General features: G+C 38.3%; 1 pseudogene; it reads left to right on the forward strand.

Moving 5' to 3' along the window:
* Nucleotides 1-18,878: 18,878 nt before the first annotated feature.
* LOC114094927 (26S proteasome regulatory subunit 8 pseudogene) lies at nt 18,879-20,161 on the forward strand (annotated as a pseudogene).
* Nucleotides 20,162-20,524: the final 363 nt, after the last annotated feature.

Consider the following 20,524-nt stretch of genomic DNA (forward strand, 5'->3'; position numbering starts at 1 on the left):
CAATTTCTTTTTAATGAAACAGAAAATGTAATAGATGACTGATTTTTCAAAACCCTTATAATGTGTTCACTCAATAGCACAATTTAAACTGGGTTATTATTAAATTTATGATTATCTATTTACTTAGTAATTGAATTAAACATCTCCCATCAAAAGTGAAAACAACAGTTGATTCATTCAAGAAGTATATCCACATAGAACTGTATATAACTCAAAGTGGTATTAGCATATGACAGCATATTATAATGTAACATCATGGAGTACAGGGACAATACGACTGTAACTCAGTGTTCAACCTACCTAGCATGATTAAACAAAGACCTTTTTTTAAAAAAAAAATTATGATAGCTGCTCAGGGATTGCTACAAATATGTGGTTTCAAATACCATTTACTCTTTTTTATATATTTTTCCCTCTACTAAGAGTTGTTGTTTTTTGAAACAACAGCATTTCAATAAATAATCTTCTAAAAAATACATGTGTTTCTCCTGTAAATTAATACCCTCAGTCAAATCATGAATATATACCATATGATAGGTATCTGGAATACAAATCAAAGGGAAACTTCTTGCCTTCTAATTCTCAAGACTTACAGAGACAATGGCAAACTAACTTTGAAGGACCATATTTTAACTATAAAATAAGAGATAAGTCCTTGTTGTTTACAGCCAAAGAATATAGATATTAATTTAGGTAGAGTACTTAGTTTGATGGGTGGTGTCCAGAAAGTTTCACAGAATAAGGATCATTGGAAATAAATTTTGAAGGGGACATATTTCGTAGAAAATGAGGAATTCTCTGGGGAAAAGTGTTTGAAGATTCTTATGTATTTTTTTTAGAGTGTGTTCCAAGTTTGAATAGGAAAATTGAAATAGCATGGTATCAACCAGAAGGGGCTACAAATTGGAGAGTGAGACTATGGAAGGAATCCTGGTTCCTATCATAAAGAGCCTTATATGACCTAATAAGGTGTTTAAGTTTTATCTATCATAAATAGAAGTTTGGAGAGGTTGATCCTGAGGATAATAGCTTCAGAAGTTATTTGTATTAAATATAGCCACCAGAAGTTTAGCAGTTTCAAGAAATATACATTTGATATCACATGTTTTCCATGGGTCAGGAGGCCTGGCATGGCTTATGTCTGGAGCCTCTTCTTTCAATGTCCCAAGATGGTAAGAAGGGTGCCATCTTGGGTGATAGCATCTGAATGCTCGAATGGGGAAAAATCCACTTTTAAGATCATTCAGTTTGTTGGTTCATTTCCTTGCAATGCTGTTACTTAAGATCTCAGATTCTTACTAGCTGCTATTGGAGGATTCCCTCAGGTTTCAGAGGCCACCCTCAAATTCTGGAATGTAGTCTTTCACAGCAGTTCACGTCATGGCTGTTGTGGTCTGGATGTAAGTAGTCCCTCAAAAGCTCATGTGTGAGAAAAGGCAAGAAGGTTTAGGGATGAAATTATTAGCTTATGAGAGTCTTAATCCAATCAATGTGTTGCTCTCCTGCTAGGAATAACTGAATGGTGACTATAAACAGGTAAGGTGTGGCTGAAGGAGATGAGTTATTGGGAGGCATGACTTTGGGGTATGTATTTGTCCATGGTGAGAACTCTGTTTCATGGTGTAATGTCCTGAGCTGCTTTCTTTCACCATACTCTTCTGCCATGATGTCCCGCCTCACTTAGAGCCCTAAGGAATGCAGCTGGCCATCTATGGAATGAGACCCCTGAAGCTCTGAGCCCCCAAATAAACTTTTCCTCCTGTAATACTTCTTATCAGGTCTTGGTCACAGCAACAGCAACAACAAAAAAGCTGACTAAAACAATGACTGCTTATTTCTTTAAATTCAGAAGGGAAATCTGTTTCCTTTCTGCTAAAACGAAGTCTCATATATCATACTAAAATTATGGTAATGACATCCCATCACATTTTCTACATTATATTGGTTAGAATAAAAGCACAGATTTCTATCATACTCAGGAGAAGCTCATGATAGAAGGGTTTGCAATAAAATAATAACAAGTAGAATATGGAATAGATCAGAATTGTTCCCATGATTCCAGAAAAGTAACATCAGCATTACCTAATACCAGAAATTTAAAATCTCACATCCCTTCTCAAACCTATTGAATCAGAAATCTTAAGAGTGAGGACATCATTCTTAGTTTAAACAAATTATTCAGGTGAGTCTCAGCCTTTAAATTTTTGGAACCGCTGATATATCATCTAGTGATATTGGGAAATGAGCTGGGGAATGGTTCTAAAGTCAGGTTATCTCCTCCAAAATTAACAGAAATTTTAGGGCAACAGAGACCAAAGAGAAGAAATAAAAAAAAATACAAGACTCAGTGCTAAAGCTAGATTGAAATAGTTAAGAACAGAAGTACATAATTGAAGAATGGGAATTTGCTACCACATGGGTAGTAATAGTAATTTCTGAGCTAAATTAGAGGATGGTATAGTGAATTTTTAAAAAACAAAAAAAAAATTTTGTTTTGTTTTTGTTTTATTTGGAGGCCAATTGTAAACTTTAGTGTCACAATTGGGATGTAGCAAATGGATGCTCATGTTTTTGTCCAGAAAGAGTCTACTGCATGAAAGGAATATGGACTGAGAATTTCCACATTCATGGGATATGTAGAAAAATAAATTAAGAAAAGTAGTAGTAACAGGTGCAGAAGGGATGATCTGAAAGAGGTATTTTAGAATCTTATGGTTATCATTTGAATCTGTAATGTCTCCCAAAGGCTCATGTGTTGATGGCTCTGTATCCATGGCAGCAATGTTTAGAAGTGGGAATTTGGGGTAGAGATTGGGTAACAACGCCTCTGACCTCATCAAAGGATTAATCCATTAATAGCTGAATGGACTTCTAGAATGTGGTAGAAACTCAAAGTGAGAATGCATAATTTAAGGAAATAGGTCACTAGAGTTGTTCCTTAGAAGGGTATACCTTTTTTTCTCTACTTCCTGGATGCCACAAGCTAAGCAACTTTCTTCCACGTGCCCTTTTACTATGTTGTTCTCCCTCACCTCAGGCCAAAAGTATTGGAATCAGATGACCAGAATGAATCTTCTGAAGTAATCATCCAAAATCTTTTGTCCTCTAAGTTTCATCCTACCCCATGTATTTGTTATAGCCTTCCTATTATGACAAAAAAAAAAAAAAAAAAAAAAAAACAAGATGTCCAAGAAATGCAAAGTTTACTTTCAAGAAATTATGAATGTAGATTTGTCAAAGTAGGAGGCTAGTCTATATTTTACTTAATTTGCTTGATATACAACTTTTAAATGTTTAACTTATATGGTAAAGTCAAATGTTTGCCTCTTTAGCTTCATCACTTATCCTTGCTTCATCACTTATCCTTTCTTCATCTTGAACTTTGTATCCTTCCTAGTGTGATGCCATTTATAACTCCTGGCAAGCTTTCAAACATCTGAAGCCTTCTTACAAATCATTTCCTTTGTTTTTCTCTCTTTTTGTGCTTTAATTGCTCCTCTGCTCCATGTCCTGGTCCCTGGGTACTAGCTGCCCATGTTCTTAGGATCTATTTCCTCTTCCTATGGATTTCTACTAAAATATTCGTATCTCAGGGTGCAAGAGGAAAATAGGGGGGTGGAGAAATCTCATAAAAATATAGAATAGCCAATGTATTGACCGTGAATGTGGAACAATGATATTGGAAGGATTCCTAATCATTTAACTTGATTATTTCCCATTTTTTCTTTGTGGGCAAGCCTATTTATTGTGCTCCTTTTTTTCTAAATCAGTCTTTTCTTTGTCATACTTCCATCCTGTTACAGAACCTCTGTTTTTTCTTTTCATATATTTTAGAGGATAGAATTATATCAGTTATATATATAATCTTTATTTGAGTGAAAATGGTTTTATAGTTTTAAACCTTTTGATTTCAATGAGATATTTATACTTACAATTATCTTGCTTTTAGTACTTTCATCCATTTTCTGAGACAATTCACACGGAAGGAGAGATTTATTCAGTTTGAGTTATTTAACATCTGTAAGGATTAAGTTGACAGAGTTGTTGTGATAGAATTAATATGCTCCTCATTCCTTCACATAGAAACGCATGAATAACTTGATGTTTGATTCTCATCCCTCCCCTTCAATATACACATCTGTGGCTTCTCAAGGAAAATCAGCTTCTTTGAAAAAATAGGTTATAAATCTCTCTTTAGAATATGACTATGTAGATAGTAATTTTAGAATAAAAACTTTGGGAATAAAATTCAGGAAGAATCACAATGAAATTAAAAGTGTCCAGATATTGGAGTCAGGAAAAATATTCAACATTTAAATTGTGGCTTTGCTTCTTATTAACCTTGTGACCAGGAACATGTTTCATACTCTAGCTCTTATAAACAGTTTCTTAATTTAGCATAATGGGATTACTATTAATATTAACTGAAATAACACTCCTAAAGTGGCAACCAAAATATGTGGCATATAAGAGGTCTTGATAAATGGTTCTCTCCCTCACTTTTATAATCCTCTCAACAACAGCAAAATAAAAATTTACAAATAAGTGATCATTTTCTGTGAGTAGCTATTTCTTTGTGAAATATCCATTGTGACACATGCTGAAGATGTTTTAACTTTATACCTCACATATAAGCACAGTGTTTAATTTATGGTTAAAATGTTAAATGTCTGTAAAACCTTAAAAGTATTTGTGTTTACATTGTCATATTAAATCTTTTGCTCTATGTCCTAATAAATCCATAGCAGGTATTAAATTTGGTTCAGGAGGCAAATATCCAAAAGCTATTCAGGTAGGTAAACACTCTTAGCAATGAATAGTGAAAATGAATTCAGAACATTTTATGGTAAAATAATTTATAGGCATGTATACATATGGATGTGCACACAATTATACATATACACATACATAGACATAAATACCTATATACCCGTACAATGAAAATAATGTCACACATGTAGTTATACATATATATATATATATATATATATATATATACACACACACACACATATAATTTTTTTTTTCCAAACTGGAAAATATGTAGAGATGACTGGTGTTGGAAGTTCCATGGCTAAAGTTTTTGGGTATAATCAGGAGACCAACGAAAGAGAGAGGGAGAGCTACTGCAGAATTCTAGCTTCATTGAGGTTCCTGAGGTAATACTATGAACAATTCCATCCCCAGACTTCATAGTCCCTTTTGAATCTCCTTTTTTTCTGGAGTACATAGAATAAAAAATAGAAAGAAAGAAAAAAAATACTCTCAGTATCTAGAGGGAAATTTGAAGTATTATCAGTATCTAGGGGGAACTGAGAATAGGAAATTTAAAGGCATATGAAATATCAGTTTTTACTGTGTCCTCTTTCAAGACAGTGGAGGGCCTCAGGGGACCATTGGACAGCTTATACTTCCTTCTGTCTTTGCACTGTTCTTTGGTCTCTTGGAAGAATCTCATTTGATTCTGTATTTGTTTTTCCAGCTTTGACTCTGGATCCCTGTATCACTGCACGGAGTTGCCTGGACACAGATTTTCAAGCAAGAAATTAGTGTCAAGGGCTGACTGGTGGCCCATAACAAAAGGATGGATTGGAGGAAAGGCCTTAGGTTCAGGAAATTAGAATCTAGTTGGCCTAGTGGGTAGGTCACACTGATAATCTAATAAATCTAATATAATATATTAAAATAAGAGCTATGAAGGAAATAGGAAGCTGAATTATAAAATACTGGTATATTTCTAATTTCAATATCTGTCCTTTGACATGATTTAGCCTAAGCATAATTTATTACTCAAACCCCATAGATATTTTACCTTGTGAACATATGCAATTCACCTCCCTGAAAGTCTCATTCACAACATCTCCTATGAATGTACAGTAATCAGTTCAGAAACCAAGAGTCAGGAAATCTGTGTGGTAAAAGACCTAAGATTTCAGAAGTTGAGAGCCTTAGTTTGAATTCTTGCTCTACTACTTTATCGGCTGACAATTTTTGACAAATTTCTGCACTTTGCTAATTCCCAGTGTTTTTATCTGTTAACATAGGTACTATAATAGAGTGATGGGCCAAAGGGAGGCAGCCAGATGGCAGGCCAGAGGGAGGAAGAATTCTGTGTCTCTTCATGACCTGGGATTCAAGTAGTGAAAATACTGTAAGAACTTTTGGCCACCCACTTTCAGCCAAGAACCTAAGCAGAAATCACGGACACCGCTCCCATGCAGGACATCCAGCAGATTTCTACACTCAGGAACTCCAGCTGCTGCCCCTCTGTGGACCCCAATCTACCAACATGGGGCTCCCAAGACTGCTGCCATCATGGGACTCTGGAACAGCAGGGGCAGTTCCCTATGCGCAGTAGCCTGTCTGCACCTGGGAATTTCACACAGGCTCTAAAGTTAGCTGATAGCCACACACTGAATGCCACAGAGCTCGTCTCTGAACTTATTGTCAAACACCATCACTCAGCTCCCCTCATTGGACCCAACACCATACTACTGAAAGCAGGTGCCTCCATCTTGGGCCACCTTTATCACCATCTTTAGTGAGGGCAACTTCCAGTTCAAACCTCTGGCTGCCCAGGTACCCTGTTTCTAACTGCCCTCTCTTCCCAGCAGCCACTATATGGCATAGTGACACCCTGGTTACCTTCACCATCCTGAGGGCAGAGATACCAGCTAACAACAGACAACCCCACCTATTGGATGAAAAGGGAAGCAAGAAAGACAATGATCCCCAACCAAAACAATTTCTGTTTCTTCCTTTAATATTTTTTTTTCCCTTTTCCTCTCTATTCTCCTGCCCTCACATCCCCAACATACGTGAAACCAAGTACTTTGCACAAATTAGGATTCTGTTAACTGGGACTTCTAATTACAGTTGTGTTGTATATTTTTTTCTTTTTTCTATTTTTTCCCACCAATTTCTACTATTTAACATTTTTTAAAATTTTTTTCTTAATATATCTGTGCTTTTTTTATGTACTCTATTGTCCTTCCAGTTACTTGTCTACAAAAAATTACTTCCTCTCCCATCTCCTGCTACTAATCTTCCTCTTTAGATTTCTCTTTCACACTTCCTAAGATATAATAAATCTATATCCTCACCTCCTACCTCCTCAGCATATCATCCTACTCCTCACCCCCGGTTCTTTGTCCACCATCAAAAACTGTTAACCCTTTTTACAAACCTACTGAGTATATTGAAAATAATAATTGAATTCATCATTTTTGTACATTGTGACCAAACTATAAACGCTTAATAACAAACATTTGTTTTTAGGGTGTATATTGTGTATATTTGGATTTGATAACATTGTCGTTCCCCTTGAAGGAGAGGTATTGGGTCCCTACAGGGCACTGTAAGCCTATAAGTTAAAAAAAGGTAATGCCTCTTATTCACAGTGCTAGAAGGGAAGACACACAAGCAATATAAAAAGACAAGGGAAGAAAGTGCCCTGTACATATCAAGATACCACTTTACTAGAATCCATGGCCAGCACAGCAGAAGAAATGACCAAAAAGGAGTTCAGGATGTACATAATTTATATATTCTATGAATTAAATAATTATATAAGAAAGTAAATACAGGCAGCTAAAGATTGTTTTGATAATGAGCTATATAAACCAATACAGGAAGCAAAAGATTAATTCAATAGGGAGGTAGAGGTTCTAAAAACAAAAACAAAACAAACAAAAAACACACCAGAATTCCTCGAAATGAAAGAAACAATAAACCAAATTAAAACTTTAATCGAAAGCATCACCAATAGATTAGACCACTTGGAAGACAGGACCTCAGACAATGAAGACAAAGTATATAATCTTGAAAAGAATGTAGACCACACAGTGAAAATGGTAAGAAACCATGAGCTGAATATTCAAGAAATATGGGATAGTATGAAAAGACCAAATCTAAGAGTTATTGTAATAAAGGCAGGCCTAGAGATCCCAACCAAAGGAATGGACAATCATTCAATGAAACAATATCAGAAAATTTTTTGAACATAAAGAATAAATTGGAAAACCAAATTCAGGAGGCTAACAGGATGCCAAGTGTACAAAATCACAACAGATCCACACCAAGTAGTGTTATAATGAAAATGCATAACATACAGAATAAGGAGAAAATATTAAAAGCCACAAGATAAAGGCATCAGATTAAGTATTAGGGGTAAATAAATTAGATTATGTGCAGATTTTTCAACTCAGACACTGAAATCTAGAAGATCCTAGAAAAACACATATCAATCTCTGAAAGAAATAGATGCCACCCAAGAATCTTGTATCCAGAAAAATTAAGCTTTAAATTTAATAATGAAATAAAAACCTTCCATGATAAACAAAAGTTAAAAGAATTTACAACTTGAAAGCATGCACTACAGAATATACTTGACAAAATATCCCATGAAGAGAAATTGAAAAACAACAACGAAAATCAGCAAAGGTAGGTATTACACCACAGGAAAAACTAATCAAAGAAGAAAACAGGTCAAGATAAATACTAAAAACAAATAAAAGAATGGGAATACAAATCATGTCTCAATAATAACCCTGAATGTTAAAATGGCCTGAACTCACCAGTCAAAAGACATAGACCTACAGATTGGATTAAGTAAAAAGACCCAACAATGTGTTACCTCCAAGAAACTCATCTCATAATAAAGGATATCCACAGACTGAAGGTGAAAGGTTGGGAAAAATTATACCACTCACATGGACTGCTTAAGCAATCAGAAATTTCCATCCTCATATCAAATAAATTAGACTTCAACCCAAGGTTAATAAAAAGGGATAAAGAAGGATATTTCATACTGTTTAAAGGAACCATTCATCAAGAAGAAATAGCAATAATAAATTCATATTCCCAAAACAATGGAGCATCTATGTTTATCAAAAAAAAACTCTTCTCAAGTTCAAGAGTCAAATAGACCACAAAACAATAATTCTCGGTGACTTTAACACACCTCTTTCAACACTGGATAGAGCTTCAAAACAAAAGTTGAACACACAAACTATAGAACTCCATAATACTATCAATAATTTAGACTTAACTGACATATGTAGAATATTTCATTGTTCAATGAATGAATACACTTTCTTCTCAGCAGTACATGGATCCTTCTGTAAAATAGATCATATATTATGCCACAAAGCAACTCTTAGCAAATACAAAAAATACCTTGCATTCTATCAGATTGTAATGGAATAAAATTAGAAATCAGTGATAAAATGAGAAATAAAAGCTACTCCAGTACCTGGAGATTAAATAATATGTTACTTAATGAACAATGGGTTGCAAAACACATCAAGGAGAAGATTAAAAAATTCTTAGCAGTGAATGAGAATACAGATACAATGTATTGAAATCTCTGGGACACTATAAAGGCAGTACTAAGAGGAAAGTTCATTGCATGTAGTTCATTCCTTAAAAGAAGAAAAAGTCAACAAATAAATGACTTAACATTACATCTAGACATTAACATTACATTGTTCTTGAAAAAGAACATATCAACACCAAAAGCAGTAGAAGACAGGAAATAATTAAAATCAGGGCTGAAATCAATGAAATCAAAACAAAATAAAAAATTGAAAAAATTGACAAAATAAAGTTAGTTATTTGAAAAAATAAATAAAATTGACAAAATCTTTGCAAAGAGTAGAGAGAAGATTCAAATTACAAATGTAATGAAAAACGAAATATCACAACCGATACTATAGAAACAAAGAAAATAATAAGAAATTATTTAAAAAACTTGTACAACAATAAAATAGAAAATACTGAAGGCATTGACAAATTTCTAGGGTCATAAAATTTGCCCAAATTGAATCAGGTTCATATACACAATTTAAACAGATCAATTTCAAGCGATGAATTAAGAAGACGTCATCAGAAGACTACCAACAAAAAAAAACCCCAGCTAAGTTTCATAAAACCTTTAAAGAATAATTAATACCAATACACAGCTAAGTTTTACAAGACCTTTAGATAATAATTAATACCAATAGTCTTCAATTTATTTCAGGAAATTGAAAAATAGGAAGAACTTTCAAACTGATTCAATGAGGTCAATATCATCCTGATTTCAAAACCAGTCAAAGACACATCAAAGAAAGGAAACTTTAGACCAATATCTCTAATGAACAAAGGTGCAAAAATTTCTCAATAAAATTCAGGCAATTGGAATAAAAAAAACATATCAAAAAGATAGTGCACCACCATCAAGTTGGGTTCATTCAAGTGATGCAAGGTAGGTTCAACATACAGAAATCAACAAATGTAATTCATCATGTCAATAGACTTAAAGATGAGAAGCATATGATCATCTCACTAGATACAGAAAAAGCATTTGACAAAATACATCACCCCTTCATGTTCAAAACACTAGAAAAACTAGGGATAACAGGAACATATCTCAAAATTGTAAAAGCTATCTATGGTAAGCACCAGGCCAACATCACTTGAAATGTAGAAAAATTGAAAGCATTCCCTCTAAAAACTGAAATAAGACAGGGATGCCCTCTTTCACCACTTCTATTTAATATAGTTCTTGAAACAGTGGCCAGAGCAATTAGACAAAAGAAATTAAATGTATACAGATAGGATGACAACAACTCAAATTAGCAGTATTTGGTGATGATATGATTCTATACCTGGAAGACCCAAAAAATTCCACCAGAAAACTCCTAGAATTATCAAATAAATTCAGCAAAGTAACAGATTATAACCAACACCCCCAAATTAAAGGGGTTTCTGTATATCAGTGACAAATCCTCTGAAAGGGAAATGAGGAAAACTATCCCATTTATAATACCCTAAAATGATATTTATGAATCAACCTAACAAAAGAGGTGAAAGACCTGTACAATGAAAACTACAGAATGACAAGAAAGAAATTAAAGAAGACCTTAGAAAATGAAAAGATTTCTCTTGTTCTTGGATATGCAGAATTAATATTCTCAAAAATGACCATACTACCAAAAGCATTATACAGATTTAATGAAATTCCAATCAAAATCCCCATGATATTCCTCATAGAAATAGAAAAAGCAGTCATGAAATTTGTCTGGATGAATAAGAGACCCAGAATAGCTAAAGTAATCCTTAGCAAGAAGAGTGAAGCACGTGGCATCACTATACCAGGCCTTAAACAACACTGCAGAGCAATTGTAACAAAAACAGTATGATGTAGGCACCAAAATAGACTGGTAGACTAATGGTACAGAATAGAGCACACAGAGATTAACCTACATAATTACAGTTATCTTATATTAGACAAAGTCACCAAAAACATATGTTAGAGAAAAGATAGCCTCTTCAACAAATGTTGCTAGGAAAACTGGAAATCCATATGCCAAAAAATGAAATTAAACTCCTATCTCTCACCATGCACAAAAATCAACTCAAAGTGAATCAAAGGCCTAGGAATTAAATTCGAGATCCTGCATCTAATAGAAGAAAAAGTAGGCCCAAATATCCATCATGTGTGATTAGGCACCTACTTCTTAATAAGACTCCTATAGCACAAGAATTAAAATTAAGAATTAATAAGTCATGGCGGCGAGGGGAGTGCATTGCCCCCGTGTGCTTCTTCACTGTGTGGGAGTATGACAAGTCAGGACGGCTAAAGGCTATCTTGTTAGGAATTTCCAGCAATAGTGGGGTGCTCCGGAACCTGGAGGAAGGATTTCCATCGCACGAGGATCGGCTACGGGGACTCAAACGCGAGAGGTTTGTCGCATGGAGGGTAACACTGCTTATTCAGCAAATCGCCCCATGGCTAGAGTCTGCAGCGCGCGCTGGGATAGAGACGCAGGGTTACAGCGCTGCAGTTTCTGCCAGCCGCGCAAGCACCGTACTCAGGGCTGAATTCTGGGTTTGAGACGGGGGAAGGAAGCGGTCCATCTCGGTTCTCCACACCGGTCAGACCACAGAGGAGGCCAGCAGCCACCATGTTGGTAAACTGACGTCACCATCCCTGTTTTCGACTGACCGCAGCTCATTCAGCCATAGAACAGGCAATTTCAGGCTGCAATTCGCCTGCGGCTTGCAGACAGATTGCTAGGGTTCAGCACCTGGGTGCTTCTTAGAACCTGATCTTATCGGAGCGAACACCGAGCGTGGGGCAGCCGAGTTCCGGCTCCCGGAACCGTCCCGGAACCGCCCTGGCCCAGGGATGCGGAGCCTGCGGAGGCTGCTTCTTGGACCCTGCTCCTATCAGAGCATACACCAAGCACTAAGCAGCCGAGTTCCGGCTCCCGGAACTTCCCTGGCCCGGGGCTAGGAGCCCGCGGAAACTGCTTCTCGGTCCGGGTCCTGCTGAGGGCCGGTCAGGACTCACCCATTGCTTTGGTTGCCCGGCAAGGGGAACGAAATGCTGCCATTCGCATAGGATACCAACATGGCAGAGATCTGATGTCAGCAGAAAGCGACGGAGGAGAGAACTTCATCAATACCAGCGGTGACATAAGCAGTTGGTCTCCTGGTAGGGGGGGTGAGGCACAGTCACCCGAGTCTCCTCAATTTGTCCTCAAGCCAGAGGGGAGGAGCCTGGCCGCCGCCATCGCCCGGAGCAGGCCCAGCGGCTCGCCAGCGTGGTGACCGCGTGACCCCAATTGGAGAGGGGGCGGAGCGGAGCCGCCACCCGCACCCGCAAGGTGGGCAGACCCGCGACCCAGTGGTACATGGGCGTGGTAGGAGGGGCAGGGCAGAGTCACCGTTCGCGCTTGCAAGGTAAACAGACCTGTGACAGCCTGGCGGGTCAGGCCCAGTGGCCTGCCAGTGTGGTACACACGTCACCCCAACTGGAGTAGGGGCAGAGCAGATTCTTCTCCCACGCCCGGATCAGGCCCTGCCGGTGTGGTGGTCACGTGACCCCAACTGGAGTGGGGGAGGAGCGGAACCGCCACCCGTGCCCGCAGGGTGAGCAGACCAGTGATCAACCTGCAGATCAGGCCCAGGGGTCCGCAGGCGTGGTAGGAGGGGCAGGGCAGATCCGCCGCCCGCGCCTCAAAGGTAGGCAGACCTACAACAGACCGGCGGATCAGGCCCAGGAGCCTGCCGGCGTGGTACAAACACCACCCTAATTGGAGTAGTGGCAGAGCAGAGTCGCCGCCCGTGCCAGGAACAGGCCCAGCGTCCTGCAGGCGGGGTAGTTACGACACCCCAATTGGAGTAGGGGCAGAGCAGAGCCTCCACCCGTGCCCGAAAGGTGGGCAGATCTGCGACCAACCAGCGGGACAGGCCCAGTGGCCTGCCGGTACGACAGACACGTCACCCCATTTGGAGTAGGGGCAGAGTAGAGCCGCCGCCCGCACCTGCAGGGTAGGCAAACCTGCAACCGACAGGCGGATCAGGCCCGGTGGCCTGCTGGCGTGGTACACTCGTCACCCCAATTGGAGAAGGGGCAGAACAGAGCCGCAGCCAGCTCCCAGAACAGGCCCAGTGACCTGCCAGCGTGGTAGCCACGACACCCCAATTGGAATAAGGAGAGAGCAGAGCCGCCGCCCGCACCTGCGGGAAAGATACGCAAGCAGTATGAAAAGACAAGGAAAGAAAGGACCACAAGCAATGCAGGTCAACGCAACTTTAGAAGAGGTAACAGCTGCAGCAGATGGAATGTCAGATAAAGAATTCAGGATATACATGGTTCAGATGATCTGGAGTATCAAGGAAGACATTAAACAGCAAAATCAGACAATGAAAGATCACCTCGACAATGAATTACGCAAACAAATCCAGGAAGCAAAGGATCAACTATACAGGGAGATAGAGGTTATAAAAAACAAACAATCAGAAATCCTAGAAATGCAGGAAGCAATAAACCAACTTAAAAACTCAATGGAGAATACTACCAGCAGAGTAGAACACTTAGAAGATAGAACATCAGACAATGAAGACAAAGTATTTCAACTGGAAAAGAACATAGACAGCTCAGCAAGACTGTTAAGAAACCATGAGCAGAACATCCAAGAAATATGGGATAACATTAAGAGACCAAACTTAAGAGTCATTGGGATACAGGAAGGTACAGAGCTCCAAACCAAAGGAATGAGAAGTCTATTCAATGAAATAATACAAGAAAACTTCCCAGACTTGAAGAATGAGACAGAACCCCAAATCCTAGAAGCCTACAGGACGCCGAATGTGCAAAATCATAAGAGATCCACACCTAGACACATCATAATGAAGATGCCCAACATACATAATAAGGAGAGAATTTTAAAAGCTACAAGAGAAAGGAAGCAGATTATATTTAGGGGTAAGCCAATCAGGATAACAGCTGATCGTTCAACACAGACTCTGAAAGCTAGAAGATCCTGGAATAACATATTTCAAACACTGAAAGAAAATGGGTTCCAACCAAGAATTGTGTATCCAGCTAAATTAAGCTTCAGGATGGAGGATGAAATTAAAACCTTCCACAATAAACAAAAGTTTAAAGAATTCTCAGCTAGAAAACCATCTCTTCAAAACATCCTCGCCAAAGCATTACAGGAAGAGGAAATGGAAAATAACAATGAAAACCAACAGTGGGAGGTAGGACAGTAAAGTGGGGGGGAATAATCAAAGAGTAAAACAAACCATGTTTAGTAACAAAAATAAACAAATATGGCTGGAAGAACAACCCATATCTCAATAATAACCCTAAATGTTAATGGCTTAAACTCACCAATTAAGAGACACAGGCTAGTAGAATGGATCACAAAACAAGACCCAACAATATGCTGCCTACAGGAGACGCATTTGATAGGAAAAGACATACATAGGCTGAAGGTGAAAGGTTGGGAAAAATCATATCACTCATATGGACTTCGGAAACAAGCAGGAGTGTCCATACTCATATCAAATAAAATAGATTTCAAGCCAAAGTTAATCAAAAGAGATAAAGAGGGACACTACATACTGCTTAAGGGAACCATACACCAACAAGACATAACAATCATAAATATTTATGCCCCAAACAATGGTGCAGCTATGTTCGTCAAACAAACTCTTCTCAAGTTCAAGAGTCTAATAGACCACCATACCATAATCATGGGAGACTTCAACACACCTCTCTCACCAATGGACAGATCTTCCAAACAAAAGTTGAATAAGGAAATTATAGAACTCTATAACACTATTAATAACCTAGACCTAATTGACATATATAGAGTATACCACTGAACATCAAGCAGATACACTTTTTTCTCAGCAGCACATGGATCCTTCTCAAAAATAGATCATATATTATGTCACAGGGCAACTCTTAGACAATATAAAGGAGTAGAGATAACACCATGCATCTTATCTGATCATAATGGAATGAAACTGAAAATCAACGATAAAAGAAGGAAGGAAAAAAGCATACATCACTTGGAGAATGAACAATAGGTTTTGAATGATCAATGGGTTATAGAAGACATCAAGAAGGAAATTAAAAAATTCTTAGAGATAAATGAAAACACAGACACAACATATCGGAATCTATGGGACACATTGAAAGCAGTTCTAAGAGGAAAATTCATTGCTTGGAGTTCATTCCTTAAAAAAGAAAAAAACAACAAATAAATGATCTCATACTTCATCTGAAAATCCTAGAAAAAGAAGAGCAAAACAACAGCAAAAGAAGTAGAAGGCAAGAAATAATTAAAATCAGAGCTGAAATTAATGAAATCGAAACAAAAGAAACAATTGAAAAAATTGACAAAACTAAAAGTTGGTTCTTTGAAAAAATAAACAAAATAGACAGACCCTTAGCGATGCTAGCGAAGAGAAGAAGAGAGAGAACTCAAATTACTAGCATATGGGATGAAAAAGGCAATATCACAACAGACACTTCAGAAATACAGAAGATAATCAAAAACTATTTTGAATCCTTATACTCCAATAAATTAGAAGATAGTGAAGGCATAGATAAATTTCTTAAGTCATATGATCTGCCCAGATTGAGTCAGGAGGATATAGAAAACCTAAACAGACCAATATCAATTGAGGAAATAGAAGAAACCATAAAAGACTACCAACTAAGAAAAGCCCAGGTCCGGATGGGTTTACAGCAGAATTTTACAAAACCTTTAAAGAAGAACTAATACCAATACTTTTCAAGCTATTTCAGGAAATAGAAAAGGAGGGAGAACTTCCAAATTCATTCTATGAGGCCAACATCACCCTGATACCTAAACCAGACAAAGACACTTCAAAGAAAGAAAACTACAGACCAATATCTCTAATGAACCTAGATGCAAAAATCCTCAATAAAATTCTGGCGAATCGGATACAAAAACATATCAAAAAAATTGTGCACCATGATCAAGTAGGATTCATCCCTGGGATGCAAGGCTGGTTCAATATACGGAAATCAATAAATGTTATTCACCACATCAATAGACTTAAAAATAAGAACCATATGATCATCTCGATAGATGCGGAAAAAGCATTCGACAAAGTACAGCATCCCTTTATGTTCAAAACTCTAGAAAAACTAGGGATAACAGGAACATACCTCAATATTGTAAAAACAATCTATGCTAAGCCTCAGGCTAGCATCATTCTGAATGGAGAAAAACTGAAGGCATTCCCTCTAAAATCTGGAACAAGACAGGGATGCCCTCTCTCTCCACTTCTGTTCAACATAGTTCTCGAAACACTGGCCAGAGCAATTAGACAGATGAAAGAAATTAAAGGCATAAAAATAGGAAAAGAAGAACTTAAATTATCACTATTTGCAGATGATATGATTCTATACCTAGCAAACCCAAGAGGCTCTACAAAGAAACTATTAGAGCTAATAAATGAATTCAGCAAAGTGGCAGGATATAAAATCAACACGCATAAATCAAAGGCATTCCTGTATATCAGCGACAAATCCTCTGAAATGGAAATGAGGACAACCACTCCATTCAACATATCCTCAAAAAAAATAAAATACTTGGGAATCAACCTAACAAAAGAGGTGAAAGACTTATACAATGAAAACTACAGAACCCTAAAGAGAGAAATAGAAGATCTTAGAAGATGGAAAAATATACCCTGTTCATGGATAGGCAGAACTAACATCATCAAAATGGCGATATTACCAAAAGTTCTCTATAGGTTTAATGCAATGCCAATCAAAATCCCAACAGCATTTCTTGTAGAAATAGAGAAAGCAATCATGAAATTCATATGGAAAAATAAAAGACCCAGAATAGCAAAAACAATGCTAAGCAGGAAGTGTGAATCAGGCGGTATAGCGATACCAGACTTCAAACTATACTACAGAGCAATAGTAACAAAAACAGCATGGTACTGGTACCAAAACAGGCGGGTCGACCAATGGTACAGAATAGAGGACACAGAAACCAATCCACAAAACTACAACTATCTTATATTTGATAAAGGGTCTAAAAGCATGCAATGGAGGAAGGATAGCATCTTCAACAAATGGTGCTGGGAAAACTGGAAATCCATATGCAACAAAATGAAACTGAATCCCTTTCTCTCGCCATGCACAAAAGTGAATTCAAAATGGATCAAGGAGCTTGATATCAAATCAGAGACGCGCCGTCTGATAGAAGAAAAAGTTGGCTACGATCTACAGTCGGTGGGGTCGGGCTCCAAATTCCTCAATAGGACACCCATAGCACAAAAGTTAATAACTAGAATCAACAAATGGGACTTACTCAAACTAAAAAGTTTTTTCTCAGCAAAAGAAACAATAAGAGAGGTAAATAGGGAGCCTACACCCTGGGAACAAATCTTTACTCCTCACACTTCAGATAGAGCCCTAATATCCAGAGTATACAAAGAACTCAAAAAATTAGACAATAAGAGAACAAACAACCCAATCAACAAATGGGCCAAGGACCTGAACAGACACTTCTCAGAGGAGGACATACAGTCAATCAACAAGTACATGAAAAAATGCTCAACATCTCTAGCTGTCAGAGAAATGCAAATCAAAACCACCCTAAGATACCATCTCACTCCAGTAAGATTGGCAGCCATTAGGAAGTCAAACAACAACAAGTGCTGGCGAGGATGTGGGGAAAAGGGTACACTTGTACATTGCTGGTCGGACTGCAGATTGGTGCAGCCAATTTGGAAAGCAGTATGGAGATTTCTTGGAAAGTTGGGAATGGAGCCACCATTTGACCCAGCTATTCCCCTTCTTGGTCTATTCCCTAAAGACCTAAAAAGAGCATGCTACAGGGACACTGCTACATCGATGTTCATAGCAGCATAGTTCACAATAGCAAGACTGTGGAACCAACCTAGATGCCCTTCAATAGATGAATGGATAAAAAAAAAGTGGCATTTATACACAATGGAGTATTACTCTGCATTAAAAAATGACAAAATCATAGAATTTGCAGGGAAATGGATGGCATTAGAGCAGATTATGCTAAGTGAAGCTAGCCAATCCCTAAAAAACAAATGCCAAATGTCTTCTTTGATATAAGGAGAGTACCTAAGAACAGAGTAGGGACGAAGAGCAGGAGAAGAAGATTAACATTTAACAGGGATGAGAGGTGGGAGGGAAAGGGAGAGAGAAGGGAAATTGCATGGTAATGGAAGGAGACCCTCAGGGTTATACAGTGGAGGGGGTAGAGAGAGAGGAGGGGAGGGGAGGGGAGAGGTGGGGAGGGGGGAGGGTGGAGGATGGGAAAGGCAGCGGAGCACAACAGACACTATTATGGCAATTTGTAAATCAATGGATGTGTAACTGATGTGATTCTGCAATCTGTGTATGAGGTAAAGGTGGGAGTTCATAACCCACTTGAATCAAAGTGTGGAATATGATATGTCAAGAAATTTGTAATGTTTTGAACAACCCACAATAAAAAATTAAAAAATAAAAAAAAATGCAATTATACATGACTTTTAAAATTAAAAAAAAAAAAAAAGAATTAATAAGTGAGGATGCCAGCGGTCTCCATTGAAGAAAGAAGATGGCGCTTGATAGGCCGGAGCAGATGGAACTGGAAGAGGGAAAAGCAAGCAGCAGCGGACTCCATCAATATTATCTGTCCAAGATTGAAGAACTCCAGCTGATTGTGAATGATAAAAGCCAAAACCTCCAGAGGCTGCAGGCACAGAGGAATGAACTAAATGCAAAAGTTCACCTATTGCAGAGGAGCTACAGCTGCTGCAAGAACAGGGCTCCTATGTGGGAGAAGTAGTTTGGGCCATGGATAAGAAGAAAATGTTGGTCAAGGAACACCCCCAGGGCAAGTTTGTTGTAGATGTGGACAAGAACATCAACATCATGATGTGACACCCAATTGTCGAGTGGCTCTAAGAAATGACAGCTACACTCTGCACAAGATCCTACCTAACAAGGTGGACCTTCTGGTGTCACTGATGTTGGTGGAGAAGGTGCCAGATTCAACTTACAAATGATTGGTGGGCTGGACAAACAAATCAAGGAGATCAAAGAAGGGATTGAACTGCCAGTGAAGCACCCAGAGCTCTTTGAAGCACTGGGCATTACACAACCCAAGGGAGTGCTGCTGTTTGGACCCCCAGGGACAGGGAAGACACTGTTGGCCCAGGCTGTGGCTCATCCTATAGACTGTACCTTTATTCGTGTCTCTGGCTCTGAATTAGTACAGAAGTTCATTGGGAAAGAGGCAAGAATGGGGAGGGAGCTGTTTGTCATGGCACGAGAACACGCTCCATCTATTATCTTCATGGATGAAATTGACTCCGTTGGCTCTTCACGGCTGGAAGGGGGCTCTGGAGGGGACAGTGAAATGCAGCGCACAATGCTAGAGCTGCTCAACCAACTGGATGGCTTTGAGGCCACCAAGAATATTAAGGTTATCATGGCTACTAATTGGATTGATATCCTGCATTCTGCACTGCTTTGCCCTGGGTGCATTGACAGAAAAATTGAATTCCCACCTTCCAATGAGGAGGCCCGACTGAACATTTTGAAGATTCACTCTCGGAAAATGAATCAGACCCGAGGGATCAACCTGAGAAAAATTGCCAAGCTGATGCCAGAAACATCAGGGGCTGAAGTGAAGGGTGTATGCATAGAGGTTGGCATATATGCACTAAGGGAACAGAGAGTCCACATCACCCAGGAGGACTTTGAGATGGCAGTAGCCAAGGTCATGCAGAAGGATAGTGAGAAAAGCATGTCCATCAAGAAACTTTGGAAGTAAAGTATATCTTTTGTGTGGATCCCTTAAATAAAGGTTGTAGTACAAGCCAAAGAAAAAAAGAATTAATAAGTGGGATATATTCAAACTAAAAAGTTTCTTCTCACCAAAAGAAATAATCAGTGAAGTGAATAGAGAGCCTAGAGCTTAGGAGCAAATTTTTACCACTTGCACATGAGATAGATCCCTAATCTGTAGGGAATATAAAGAACTCAAAAAGCTAAATACCAAATAAATAAATAAATCACCCAATAAATAAATGGGCCATGGAAATGAACAAACAACTCTCAGAAGATGATATACAATCAACAAATATATCAAAAAATGTTCAACATCTCCAGCAATTAGATGAATGCAAATCAAAACCAGTCTAATGTTTCATCTCATGCTAGTAA

This window comes from Marmota flaviventris, chromosome 4 (genome assembly GCF_047511675.1).
Source record: "Marmota flaviventris isolate mMarFla1 chromosome 4, mMarFla1.hap1, whole genome shotgun sequence".
NCBI classification, from domain to species: Eukaryota; Metazoa; Chordata; class Mammalia; order Rodentia; family Sciuridae; genus Marmota; species Marmota flaviventris.